The sequence below is a fragment of the Desmodus rotundus genome, chromosome 3 (assembly GCF_022682495.2).
Source record: "Desmodus rotundus isolate HL8 chromosome 3, HLdesRot8A.1, whole genome shotgun sequence".
In the NCBI taxonomy this organism is placed as follows: domain Eukaryota; kingdom Metazoa; phylum Chordata; class Mammalia; order Chiroptera; family Phyllostomidae; genus Desmodus; species Desmodus rotundus.
Genome location: NC_071389.1, coordinates 170,301,603 through 170,316,546, shown reverse-complemented (window position 1 = coordinate 170,316,546; position 14,944 = coordinate 170,301,603). Strand labels below are relative to the sequence as shown.

The following is a 14,944-nucleotide window of genomic DNA, read 5'->3' as shown; positions in this document are numbered from 1 at the left end:
AACAATTTAAATAGGGGTGTTGCCCTTTTTGACCTATCCATACCATATGGCAGGCAAGCTACTAATTACTGAACATCTGCTCTTCTTACTGTCCTGCAGTGACCTTCCTCCCCTCTAAATTCCCAAAGCACCTTTACCTTATCCTTAGCTTAGAATGCCATATATACCTCATTTTAACTGAAATCCATCCCTGAACCTCTCATGTATGTGGGTTCTCTGTCTCTCTCATTTATGTGTGGTTCCCATACATATGTGTGTAATTAAATTTGGTTATTTTCTCTTGTTAATCTGCCTCATGTAGATTTAATTATTAGACCAGACAGAAGAACCTTAAAGGGTAAAGGAAAGTTTCTTCCTCACCCAACAGTAGCATTTCTTACCAGCTGATTACTACTCACCCCAAAGCTGCCGCAGTAAAAAGACCCTAGGACCCTAGCATGAGCTGGCAGGTTAAGAATCCTTGCCAAATCAGACTCCTGGATCTGTGCCTGCAGAGGTTGGTGGAAGCAGAGTGGTGAGAGGTTTTTGTTTTTGTTTTTTTCCTAAATTTAGATTAGCAGGAGAAAATATTTGTGAAACCAGTTTCTTTAGCTTAGTGATCCTTGGTTATTTTATATGAGTACTCATGGGTTTTATTAATTCTCAGTTTCTCTGTCTGGTTTCTCTTATTTCATCTTGTCATGTGTCCTGAGAGCATGACCTTTATCACCAGTGAAAATACTTTTTCTCTGGCCTCCACCATCCAGAGGGTATCCTTGCCAGGGTGCACCGTGCTCTCTGTCCAGCCATGCCAAGCTCTCAGGAGTTTTTGGTGACTCCCCATTTCCTCCCAGAGAAGGCAAAAACAGGGCCCCTCGTTCTTGTTTTTCACCAGTCAGAGGATGTGTATGCATCTGGCAGGCAGCCAAGTAGACTGTGGATCCGAATGTGGTGAATCTTAACAGCCCGTGCAAAAATGAGGAGGGGACATGTGATCCCCTGTTTAGGAATGGTTGTTGCTCACTCTGGAAGTGAACTTTATCCTGTGACGGTTGTATCTTTTAGCACTCTGTTGGGGATCCAGCTTGTATCCATAGTTCTTATTGCTTTGAGTTACTATTAAGATCCTTCTTGTCAAGGCCAGATGATGGGTCCTTTGAATTGGAAAAACTTCTAAATTGAAAAGAAAGAAAAAATTTTAGAGAGCTCTCATATTGTTACAATGGCTAGTCATCAAGGTTTCTTAACAAGATGGAAGGACAGAAATTGGAAAAAAAAATCAATGTCTACTCAGACCCCTTCCTGTTTGCCTTCAAACATTGCACGTACAATTATTCTGCGCTTAAGAAGAAGGGAAGGAAAACAATAGCAAAATCTTACTGAAAGGCAGCCTAAAACTTTTATGTCCTAAGAACTCAAGTTGCTAACTGTCAGGTTGGAAGCTCCAAAATGTGGCCAGACAGAAATGTGGGCTAAGTTCCACATACAGCTAGGGTCCTACCGAACTGCTGCCAGCTTTCAAGGAAATTATAACCTAAGATTAGACTCTATTATGAGGAATTTTCCAATTAGATTAGATCATTCAAAAGTGTATTTAAAAAGCAGGGGCTTCCAAATCAAATAATCAAAATGAGATACCTTTTTAAAATATATACGTCTAGGGTAAAACAAAAACAGACAGGACAATCACAGGACTTATTCCAGGACGGTGGAAACTCATTTACTGTATTTTACCATGTATGATGCGCACTCTGTTGCCCAAATTTTTGAGGGAAAAATAAGGATGCACATTATACTTGGATATAATAAATCTGTGTGTAACACATGCAAAAACATGTTTGCACATTATACATGACAAAATTTGGACGTTTATATGTACATATATTTACTGATTTGAGAGAGGAAGGGAGGAAGAGAAAAATTGAAAGATTTGTTGTTCCACTTTTTTTAAGTATATTTTATTGATTATGCTATTACATTTGTCCCATTTTTTTCTCCCTTTTATTCCCCTCTGCCCTGCACCCCCCCCTCCCACCAGCATTCCCCCCAACCTAAGTTCATGTCTGAGGGTTGTACATGTAAGTTCTTTGGCAGGCAAGTTCTTCTCTATTTCCCATAGTATTCTTAACCTTTCCCTGTTTATTTTGTACCTACCATTTATGCTTCTTATTCCCTGTATCTTTTCCCCTATTCTCTCCACTCCTCCTCCCAACTGATAACCCTCCATGTGATCTCCATTTCTGTGATTCTGTTCTTTTTCTAGTTGTTTGCTTACTTAGTTTGTGGGTTTTTTTTTTTTTTTTTAGGTTTGGTTGTTGATAGTTGTGAGTTTGTTGTCATTTTACTGTTCATAGTTTTGATCATCTTCTTTTTCTTAGGAAGTCCCTTTAACATTTCATATAAGGGCTTAGTGATGATAAACTCCTTTAACTTGACCTTATCTGGGAAGCACTTTATCTGCCCTTCCATTCTAAATGATAGCTTTGCTGGATAGAGTCATCTTGGATGTAGGTCCTTGCCTTTCATGACTTTGAATACTTCTTTCCAGACCCTTCTTGCCTGAAAGGTTTCTTTTGAGAAATCAGCTGACAGTCTTATGGGAACTCCTTTGTAGTTAACTGTCTCCTTTTCTCTTGCTGCTTTTAAGATTCTCTCCTTATCTTTAATCCTGGCTAATATAATTATGATGTGCTTTGGTGTGTTCCTCCTTGGGTCCAACTTCTTTGGGACTCTCTGAGCTTCCTGGACTTCCTGGAAGTCTTCCTTCATCAGATTAGGAAAGTTCTCCTTCATTATGTTTTCAAATAAGTTTTCAATTTCTTTCTCTTCCTTTTCTCCTTCTGGAACCCCTGTGACTTGGATGTTGGAATGTTTCAAGTTGTCCCAGAGGTTCCTAAGCCTTTCCTCATTTTTTTGAATTCTTGTTTCTTCACTCTGTTCTGGATGAACATTTATTTCTTCCCTCTGGTCCAAATCGTTGAATTGAGTCCCGGTTTCTTTCCTGTCACTGTTGGATCCCTGTACATTTTCCTTTATTTCACTTTGCATACCTTCACTTCTTTCTCTATTTTGTGACCATACTCAGTAATCTCTGTGAGTATTCTGATTACCAGTGTTTTGAACTCTGCATCTGATAGGTTGCCTGTCTCTTCATTGCTTAGTTCTATTTTTGGAGCTTTGATCTGTTGTTTCATTTGAGCCATATTTTTTGTCTCCATGTACCTGTTATGGTAGTAAGGGGCAGAGCCTTAGGTATTTGCCAGGGCGGGGCAGCCCACATCACTGTATGGTGGCACTGTATGTGGGGAAGGGGTCCGAGAGGGAACGATGCTGCTTGCTCTGCTCTCTGCTGGCTTTTAGTCACTTCCCCCACTACCCATAAGCAAATTGGGCCCTTCTGGTGCTGATTCTCAGGTGGGTGGGCTTGTGTACATTCTAGGACCCTGTGGGTCTCTCCACTGAACTCTCCTGTGAGGCTGGGAGTTTCTCCCACTGCTGCAACCCACACAGGTTTTTACAGTCAGAGGTTTTGAGGCTTTATTTCCCCATGCTGAACCCTGGGCTGTGCAGTCTGTCTTTCTCCCCAGTTGCTCCTCCTGGTTTATCTAGGCGAATGTGGCACTGCCCACTCCATCAGCCGCCACCTTGCCTGCCCTGGTCCTCCAACCACCGCCTTACCGTGAGTCCTCTCCGCCCACCCGGCTGCCTGTCTCCATCCCTCCTACCGGTCTGGATGAAAGTTTCTTCTTTAACTGCTTGGTTGTTGGACTATCATATAGTTTGATTTACTGGCAGTTATGGTTATTTTTTGTTTTTAAATTTGTTGTTGTCCTGCTTTTGGTTGTATGAGGAGGCAAAGTCCATCTTGGCCGGAAGTCTCTGTTGTTCCACTTTTATAATTCAGTCATTGGTTGATTCTTGTGTGTGCCATGACAGGGGATCAAACCTGCAACGCTGGCATATTGGGACAGCCCTCTAACCAATGGAGCTATCCAGCCAGGGCAAGGTAGATACCTTTAGAAGGTTATGTTCTTAAATTTGGATAAATGAAATGGATATTAATGGAATTAAAACAAGTGTTTTAATACAGTATTGACTATGGTTGGGTGAGCCAGAAAGTCCTTTTCTTAGTCCCTCAACGTTAAAGGGCCCTGAACAAGTCTGCTCTATTTATTTCAGTTTGGAGAAATTTAAAAAGCTAGAAGACAGAGATTACAATGAGAAAACCTGACCAGCAATCGCCTGGGGCAACAGTTAGGCAAGTTAATCAGGTTAAAGATTGACAACTCTTGTTGGCATCCCTCCCTGAGGACCCAAAGCCTTTTCACATATGAATGAGTAAAATGCTTATACCCTTTGGGACAGCATGGTTGGAACTAGAGAACATTATGCTAAGTGAAATAAGCCAGGTGGTGAAGGACAAATACCATATGATCTCACCTTTAACTGGAACATAATCAACAGAAGAAAAAAGCAAACAAAATATAACCAGAGACATTGAAATTAAGAACAATCTAACAATAGCCAGAGTGGAGGGGGGAAGGGATAGTGGGGAGAAGGGTTTTCAGGAACTATATAAAGGACATGTGGACAAAACCAATGGGGAGGGTAGAAGCAGGGGAGGGAGGTGGGTTTGGCTGGGGTGGGGTAGAGGGGTAGGGAGAAAATGCAGACAAGTGTAATTGAACAACAATAAAATAATTTTTTTTAAGTGAGTAAAATGGTCAGGGGATAGAAAAGAGATATTTCCAGAACTCTTTGATATGGGACTTCCATGAACTGTGGTGCCCAAACCCATTGGGGAAGCCCTGACTCAGGCTAGAATTAGATTAAAAGAATATAGACATATAAAGATTTATAAAATTATGAAAATTGGAATTTTTAACAAGTCTTATGTAAAGAAGTTATGTCAACTTTACCTGAATATTTTATGGGAATGATTATTATGTCTGGCTAGAAACACATCTCTTACCCAGTATTGCAAAACCAAAACTTATTGATCGAGTCCTAATGGAGGCTATGGTTAAAAATGTACGAGTTGATGAAATTAAGGCAAAAGTTTATAGGTGAATTGGTAAATTTTGAACAGGCTTTATATGAAGTGTCTCTTTCATCTTTTTGTATTGTGGAAATAGACATTGTCTCTCACTGTGGGGAACATTCCCCTGCCTAATATTATAAAACAGAAGGCATATAAATCTACCCTTCAAGCAATATTAGATAGGTTAAGGAGAAAAAAAATAGAGCTTCATTGAAAGATTTGTTCCAAAAGGCTTGAAATGTTAAAGAGATAAAAGGTACCTAAAACCAAAGACTATAAAACTGATGTTATTTCTTACAGGTGATTGTCCTCGGATATTCTTCACTACTTGGTTTAAGGCCAATCTAAGGGCCATGATTAATGGATTTCTAAAACCCAAGAAAGATTCTCAAAAGTCTTTGTAGATAGATTATCTTCTGAGCCTAGTGAGAGGGGGAGATAAAATTTCATGTATGCCCTTTTTCCCAAATCTAGACCAACTGGTTATTGATCCTTTTTCTCCTAGCGAGAGCTCTCACCTGTGTCCTAGGGGTGAGTATGGCTTTCTGCCTGCCGGGGACTTGCAGGCTGTCAGAGGAAATGACTCTGGATGTTGATAAATGACACCCTCTTGAGTCTATGGAATAATGTGATGCTTACAGAAATATTTACTCTTTGTCTAAGCTGAAACCTGGTGAGACAATTGAAAGGATTTAATTACATTTTTATCAGAAATTTGGTAAAATTGGAAGCTGATGATTCAGAGCCTGATTGGAATTTTTTTAAGTCCTTCTCCCCTAAGCTAAAATAAAACTACCTAGAGGGAAAGAATCAAACTAGGAATATGTAGTTGACAGGTAAATCAACCTATAATGTCACTTAAATTACAACTCAATTCTTTGAGGAACTGAGAACAATTGTTCTTATCTTACAGATCTTTGTGAAACCATAAATGCAGCTCTAGAAATAGTTCCAAGCCTACCTATCTTTACCATCCTCAGTTTCTCATAGTGAAGGAAAAAAGGGGGCGAGGGTTAAGTTTTTTTTTATAAGTACAAATGGCTATAGAAGCACCCTTGCCCAAAATATAACTGTAGCTTCCAAAGATTTCTTTTCTCCATAAATATAAATAAGAAAAAGCTTTAGCTATATAAGCAGGTAACCTTAATTTATTCCATTTGTCAGAAAGAGTTTGAATCCAACTGTTGTTTTACATTATCATACCCATCTCATAAGAATCATTTAAAAAGTTTTTTTGTATTTATTGATTTCAGGGAGAGAGAGAAAGTTGGGGCGAGAGAGAGAAGAAACACATCGACTTGTTGTTCCACTTATTTATGCATTCATTGGTTGATTCTTGTATGCGCCCTGCCTGGGGGTTGAACCCATAACCTTGGCATATTGGGACAGCACTCTGAGCTAACTGGCCAGGGCCTCATGAGAATTATTTAAAAAAAAAGACATAGGTCTCAGGAAAACACTTATGTTTACCAGGCATTTAAAGGATATAATAAAGGATACAGATGAACAGTCAGGTGAGGAGATACATAGGGAGAGGTCTAGGAGGGTCCCAAGTACAGGAGCTTCTGTCCCCGTGAAGCTGGGGCATGTCATCCTCCCGGTATGGGGATGCGTTCACAGTCCTGGAACGTTCTCTGAACCACATACTATTGGGATTTTTATGGAGGCTTTACATTGTAGGCATGATGATCTTTAATTCTATTTTTAGCCCTTTTCCCTCTCAAGAGAATGGGGAGCAGGGCTGAAAATTTCAATCTTCTCATCATGGCTCAGTTGTTCCACTAACCAGCTCTCACCCAGGAACCATCCAGAAGTCCCAGCAGAGTTGCCTCATTAGAACAAAAGACACTCCTGTCACCCAGGAAATGACAAGAGTTTCAGGAGCCTGGTTTCAAGAAGCAGGGTCAAAGCCCCAACATTAGAACAAAAGGTACTTTTACTGCTCTTGTCACTTAGGACATTCTAAGAGTTTTAGGGGCTCTGTGCCAGTAACAGGGATGAAGACCAAATATATATTTCTTATTATAATTCACATCCTTACTGGGACGTATCCTAAGGACAAAAATAATTACAAAGAAATATTAATCTGCCCTGGTCGAGTAGCTTAGTTAGTAAGAGCGTCATCCCGATACCCCAAAGTTGTAGGTCACGGTACATAAAAGAATCAATTGACTTTTCTCTCTCTCTAAAAATCAATTAAAAATATTAATGTTTTCTATAATCATATTGTTAGTAATAATATTGGTATTGTCTATCCAGAATTATATATTTTTAACTTTAATATTATATAATAGTATATATTATTGGAACACATCAAATACAATTATATGCATATATTTTTTACTGGAACATATCAAATTTGTAAAAATCCAGAGTCTATATAATAACAAAAATGACAGGGGAAAAAAACCCACTGATTCCTGTGGAGAATGCTAGGGTGCCAACACATCATTCTGAAAACAGAAAGTAAATGAAGAGAATGGATGAGGCATTTACCTTGCTTTCCCTGTAAGAACCGCACCTCAGGGAAACCCGAGGGAATAGATGAGAGAAAGTTTCTCCATGGAGAAATATTCCAGTAAATAAATTAAGAAGGAATGGTAAAATTACAATATTACCAGTCTGCAGTCCCTAAAGAAATCCTGAAGATCAGTGGCTGCTGACAGCACAAAAGGAGAAACAATTAGGCTTGTATGTCTCCTGATTAGATTCAGTGAGACATATACAACACCTGTGAAGTCTTCCTGCTCTCCCTAAATTGAACCTGAATCTGATCAAAGCTCTTACCTAATTACCAGTTTTACAAAAAATGTAGGAGACAGAGGAACATGTTAAATAACACCATGGGGGGGGAGGGGGTAACCAGGAAAATCCAAAATAAGGGCAATGATACAGAATGACACAGTTTTTTCAAGAAATACACTCAAGAAAAAAAAAAAGATGGCGAACTGTTATATAGTTTAAAAGACTTAAGATACAATTCAACCAAATGTAGTGTGTGAATCTTGAATAGATCCTTATGTTGACAAATCAACTTTATGAATATTTTTTGAAACAATTAGAAAAATTTTAATTTTAACTGGCTATTTAAAAATACTTATTATTGGTTTCTTAGGCATAATAACAGTATTATAGATAGTTTAACTCTTTCTGCTTCAGAGTTATATACAATAATAAAAATTTTCTTTTAATACTTCTTCTACCATGATGCATTTTACCCTGTGCCTGGGGTACTCACGACATTCTGTTTGAAATCTGAAAAGATGAGTAGGAATCAATTTCAACCCAAATGTCACTTACTCCACTTAACTGTCCCTGAATCCCCAGCTTCTTCTGTTATGCAGTGTCATAAGTACCTTAAGTTATCCCTTCTGATACCAAAATAATTGTAAATAAATAATTAATTATGCAAGAATTATCTAATTTCTGCCCTAATAATATCTAACACCCCATGAAATCAGGCACTGTCCACTCTGCCTCACCATTGCATCTCTAACACATTACTCCCACTAGGCATTTCAGTATGTTTTTACTGAATGAATGAAATGTCATATCCCTGGGTAAGAAGAGTGTATGGGGACTCCCCAGTCCAGTGGAATGCCACGGATTTACAAGGAGGCAATATCCCTGGATTCAAATCTTGATTGTCATCTACTGTGTGAGACTGAGTTAATGATTTACCACTCCCTCTAAAATAAGGATTGTTGGGAGAATTAAGATAATGCACTTAAAGTTTCTTATTTACAGTTTTGCTTTCTGTGCATTTAGTTACCTGCAGTTAACCGTAGTCCAAAAATAGTAAATGGAAAATTCCAGAAACAAACTACTGATATATTTTATTACAAATATAGTAAAATCTCACAGTGTTCCACTTCTTTCTGCCAGGGATGTGAATCATCCTTTTGTTCAGTGTATCCATGCTCTATACTCTCTCTGACTGTTAGTCATTTAATAGCTGTATTATTTATCAGACAGACTGTTATATATTGCAGTGCTTGTGTTCAAGTAACCCTCACAGTCACCAATGCCATGTCATAATGCCTATGGCATTCATCTTCGTTTTATCACACAGGCATTATGTTGTCCCACATCATCACAAGAAGGACGAGTACAGTACAGTAAGATATTTTGAGAGAAGGAGAAACCACATTCACATAACTTTTATTACAATATAGTATAACTGTTTTATTATTATTAATTTCTTACTATGTCTAATTCATAAGTATATGTATGGTATATATGTATGGGAAAAAACTATATATAGGGTTGTTACTGTCCATGGTTTTAGGCATTTACTGGGGGTCTCGGAACATATCACCCACAAATAAGAGGCATGTACTGTGAAGAGAAGTATCTAGCAATTGTTCACTATTATTTAGTTATTCATTTGTTCAGAAACTGCTTAGGGAACCAGAGATTTTATGGTGAATGAGAAAGGTGATATCTCTATCCTCATGGAATACTCTTAGTAGGGGACAAATTAATAAATAAGTAAATGAATAGTATAGTGTTGGGCAAATCATATATATACTATAAAGAATGAGAAGACTCTATTTTAAATGAAATAACTTGAAAATAATTCTCTGAGGCGATATCTAAAAAAATGAAGGGAATGAGCCCTGGCCAGTTGGTTCAGTTGGGTGGAGCATTATCCTGATACAGCAAGGTTATAGGTTCACCCTCTGGTAAGGGCACATACAAGAAAACAACCAGTGGGTTCATGATTAACTGAAACAACAGAGTGATGTTCCTCTCTCTCTCTCTCTCTCTCCCCCCCCTCTCCCCCCTCCCCTACCCTTACCTCTCTCTTTAAAATCAATTTAAAAAAACAAACTTTAAACAAATTCCAAAAGGAAGGGAATGAGCAATGCAAAGATGTAGGGAGAAAAGGGATGGTAAAAAAAATCAGCTTTTCTGTAATAGTCTACTATGATTGTGGATTTATTTTTCATCATAGTTCTGTCATTTTTTTTTGCTTCATATATATTTTGAGGCTGTTATTCAGAGCATACAGAAATAAAATTAAGACATCTTCCTGATGAGTTGAACATTTCAACATTATGAAATGAACTGCTAGTAACATTTTTACTTTAAGTATATTTCATTTATATTAATATATCTAGACCAGCTTTCTTTTGGTCAGCAAGTCTCTTGGTATATATTTTTCCTACTTCTTTTCAACCTTTGTGTATATGATTTCTGTTTATTGTTTATTGTAAGGCATGTTTCCCCTAGAAAAATGCCCATCTCAGAGTGGGCACTCAGAATATTTGCTGAATAAATGAATTTGTTGAATGAAGACAGCACTATGTCAGTTGTTGGGGAAAGTTAAGGTTTCCCATAAATAGTAGTTCTTCAGTGTTTCAATTGACTGACTCTGAGCTTTTCAAATATATGTAAACAGCATCCCTTTCAAAGAGCTCTTAGAAACTTTTGACTACAAGGCTTTCTTTTCCCCCACCCTGCTCAGTGTTATGATGTATTTCCTTCGTTGCTAACCACAAGGCAACTGGGGAGGAGGGTAGAACTTAGTTATACAATAGATCCTATAATTTTATATGTTAAGGGACTGGGGTATGGTGGTAATTTCCCATGGTTAGTGAACATTCGCCCTCTTTCCTCCCTTAAACTCAGTTCTTGCAAACAACAAAGTAATACTAAAATTCTATTTCAGTGATCATACTTCCCACAAGTATAAAAGTACTCAGGCAAAAACGAGTACCACTGGGCTTTGGAGAAAAGTAAGCAAGGAAAAGAATGATGGCTGAGTGCTGCTGCTATTGTTGTTGTTAGATAATAATTTGACTTTTTATTTGATATTATCTTTCCCATCTCTGGAACAAACCATACATTTTCTCAGTTGTTGCCCTTGTTCCTCTAGAATGCCTCTTCTCTTTCCACCTACCCAAATCTTACTGCCTCCCTCAACATCAAGTGATGTTTACCGATGACAATTTATGTTTACATAAGACATAAGATATTGTTGGTGAACAAGGGGACAAGTTAGTGTCTTTCCACAATGTCAGGTTTTTTAGGGGAGGCTTCCTTAATAAACCAGTAGGGTCACATGCAGATTACACACAGAGAGGGGAGCTTTTGTGACTGAAGCCAGTAAAGAGAGCATTGGGTGCGAAGTCCTAGTCACTGCCAGTGCCTGCAGGTGAAGAATAAGGCATCAGTCTCAAGCCAGGCCTCTGGAGTGGGGGCATGTGTCCAGTGGAGCAGAAGTCCGCCAGGGCTCTGAGCATGATCCGTGGTACGGCCAGGCTCGAACATTGGGTGGTCAGAGCTCTGAGTTCTTATAGCCCACCGCGGTGAAGGTCCCACTCATATCAGCGTCCTGATGGAGTCCTGATCCAAGTGTGCAGACTTGTGGTTTGCAGCATTCTGGGCCCCTCCTAAGAGTATTCTTGTTACACCCCATTAGCTCGGTCTTGATGCAGCACTTGACATAACTGTCATGGCTCACAGTGACTCCATATTGGATTGTCAAAGGTGTCCAAAAAGTCCACTCTGTTCTTGCTCTACACAGGTATGGGCCTAGCATGTTGCAATTCAGGTGTGTGGATAAAACATGTATACATGAAAAACAACTACAATAAATGTCTAAATAGTGGGTGTTAACTGAATGATTTGGGCAATAAAATAATAAAAGAGTTCAAAAAATCTAGGAACAATTATGGAAGAAGCCTCATGTAGAAGGTAGAATTTGTGTTGGACATTTTTAAATGAGAAAGATCTAGATTGTAGGAATTCATTTGAGTCCAAATTTTTAAAAAATGAAGAGCAAAAGTATTAAAGAAGGCATGCTTATGGCATAGTCTAGAGACAATGACTAGGGTAATTTGGCAGAAGTTGGGGTTTTTGGAGAAAAGTGATAACTTAAAAAAAGGATAGGTTATGCCTGGAAATACACATTGCAACCAGAATTGGAAAGAAGGTGATTCATTAAATAAGACTAACGAACAAGAACATTATTATGTAGGCAAAGGAAGCCATTTAAGGATTTTTTTTTTTTTTTTTTGGTGGAAAGGAGTATAATTAGAGTCATGTTTTACAACAATGACAATTACATGAGGATTCAGAGATACTATCAGGGAGAGGGAAATTAAAAAAAAAAAAAAAAGCCTCTGTTTCAACACAGTAAAAGAGAAATGGAGGTACCAGTACTACAAAAAGTAAAGTCTGAAAGTCAAGAAAAATGAGTTGGGTTTTGTACATGTAGAGTTCCATGGAGTCTCTTTCTCAATTATTCCAATCTGTTTTACCATCTCAAAACATGGTGACTTAACAAGAATTTATTATCCTCACAGTTCTGTGAGCTGGTTGGATGGCTCTTCTGCCAGTTTCGTGGGGCCCTCTCATTTAGTTGCACATGTAGTCAGCTAGGTTGGAATGCTGGCTGTCAACGAGGGGACTCAGACAGGTCCTCTGCATGGCCTGCCATCCTGTGATAGGATGAACTGGCTCTAATGTGGTGGTCTCAGGCAGCATGCCAATAGGGCGAAAGCTATTTGCTGGTCAAATTTCTTGCCTTAATTGCTTTCAAAGTTAACAAATATATCTATGATCAGGACCCATTGTCATGACCTAATCACTTATTTCCTTGCAAAATGACCTTGATGCCTAAAATGACATCAAATTAAAAATTTATTTATATATTTATTTAATATCCAGGGCTTTGAAAGGTAGGCTTCCTTTAGTTAAAGTTTTATATGCATACAAATGTTCTCCTGACATACAAACAAACAAAAGATATGCTTCCTACTTTTTATGTATTGAGAATCAAATAATTCAAGTTTGGGGGCATCTTGAACTTCTCATGACAGTGTATCAAATCCATCTCTTTCCAGATAAAAGAGATTGTTACATTGCCCATGTTGAAGTCTAATATTCCTCAGAGTTCATGCCATCCACAATTTTCTTCACTCTTTGACTTTCTGACTCAGAAATAGAAATGATCATTTGAGATATTCCTCAAAGACTAGTTATTTGTGAAAAATAAGCAGGGATTAGCAAAGTACACCTTAGTCAATGACCTCAATTATTACAGGCTTAGAGTAACAACATATGAGGATTTAATAACTAAGATGGAAGTTAAAAATAGCTGACTGATGGCATCTGAAACTTTCTTGGAAAATTTTGTTTGGGGTCAAATAGAATAAATACATTAGAGGTTTAAGTCATTTATAGAATATAGTACTTTTACTTAGATGTTTTATTATGTGACAAGGTAACATTTAGTAGTTACTTTTAAGTACTTTTTGTAGTAGAAATCATAATTGACTGAATCAAAGGCTCATTTCAGCTCTCTTCTTACCTTGACAGAGTATAGCGTATCCACAGGGAAGAACACGTTGATGATGGCCTTCCTTGTCACGTGGTGATGGTGACTGGAATTGCAGAAACAGTATCTAGCAGAAAACAGGTACCTTGCTTCCTGGGGGCTTTAAATGATATTTTTAAACATTCTCTATTAAGTGGTTGTAAAGGTCACAGTGTTTTTGCTTAAAATATCTGGTTCTCTGAATAATATAATGGAAACTTAGAAAAAGCTTTGCATTTCTAAACTTCTCAACAATGCACAAATTCCAAAATATGAACAACCAATTTACCCACTCCATAAAATCTAGAAACTGCCAAGTCAGCAGAGAAAGAGCCTGTCCAGAGCCTTTTCTTTTCTTTTCTTTTCTTTTTTCCTTCCTTCCTTCCTTCCTCTTTCTTCCTTCCTCTTTCTTTCTTTCCTTCTTTCCCTCTCTCTCCCTCCCTCCTCTCCCTCTTTCTTTCTCTCTCTCTTCCCTCTTTCTTTCTCTTTCTCTCTTCCTCTCTCTTTCCTTCCTCTCTCCCTCCCTCCCTCCCTCCCTTCCTTCCCTCCATCCTTCCTTCCTTTTCTCCAGTCAATGAAAGGGAAACTATTGAGGCCCCAGGGGCACAGGGATTAGGCAGAAGACTGCCCTATAGGCCAGAGGATGTGATGGAGGGTCCTTATTTAATCTTCTTCTTGGGGTGAAGACTGTTGGTGTGGCCACACATTTTGCAGCAGTTGACAGCGTGGGGGTGCAGGTGGGCGTAACACTTGCGGCAGATCATCTTGTCACAGTTGTACTCCTGGGCGAGCTGGCAAGGGAGGGCTGGATGATGCCACCATGCAGACGAAGCACCAGGTGCAGGGTGGACTCTTTCTGAATGTTGTAGTCTGAGAGAGTGCTGCCATCCTCCAGCTGTTTGCCTGCAAAAGTCAGATGCTGCCGGTCAGGCGGGATGCCCTCCTTGTCTTGGATTTTAGCTTTGAAAATCTCAGTCATGTCACTGGGCTCAACCTCAAAGGTGATGGCCTTTCCAGTCAGGGTCTTCATGAAGATCTGTGTCTCTGTGTCTGCTGGGGAGGCCACTTGGACACCACAACCAATGCATTCCACGGCCTCCTGGAGAAGAAGGAGCCTCTTTCATTGAGCTCTCATCAGATTCTTCACTTAGGGTATTCCAAACCCTCTTCCCACTCCTCAAGCATCCAATTCTATCCTATCTTCATCCATTCTTCATTTTCCTGGAAAGGGCAAAACCAACACCTATGTTCAAGATATATGACATGTGGCACTGGAATCTAACATGCCGCCAAAAAATGGATATTTTTAAAATTAAACATTTAATTTTGACATGATATTTATAGATTCACATGCAGTTGTAAAAAGTAATATACAGAGAAATCCCATAAAACCTTTACTCCGTTTCCTCCAGTGCTACCATCTTGCAAAACTCTGATATAATAACACAACGACCACCTGATATTTATTGTTAGCTCACCAGAAAAATACTTTGTTGTTGTTTATGGATTAACTAAGTCATTTAAGCTTATCGGCCAGCAGGGGTAGCCTGCACAGGCTAATTGTATAATCAATAAAAGTAAAGAGTTATGCTGGAGCC

General features: G+C 38.7%; 1 protein-coding gene across 1 annotated transcript in view; it reads left to right on the top strand.

The window, feature by feature from the left end:
- The window catches only part of ETNK1 (ethanolamine kinase 1), a 103,629-nt gene that overhangs the window by 4,539 nt on the left and 84,146 nt on the right, over positions 1-14,944 (top strand). Inside the window, exon 2 of the mRNA XM_024575895.3 lies at positions 13,349-13,448. The gene's annotated coding sequence lies outside the window, so the exon portion shown is untranslated. The remainder of the gene's footprint in view (positions 1-13,348; positions 13,449-14,944) is intronic.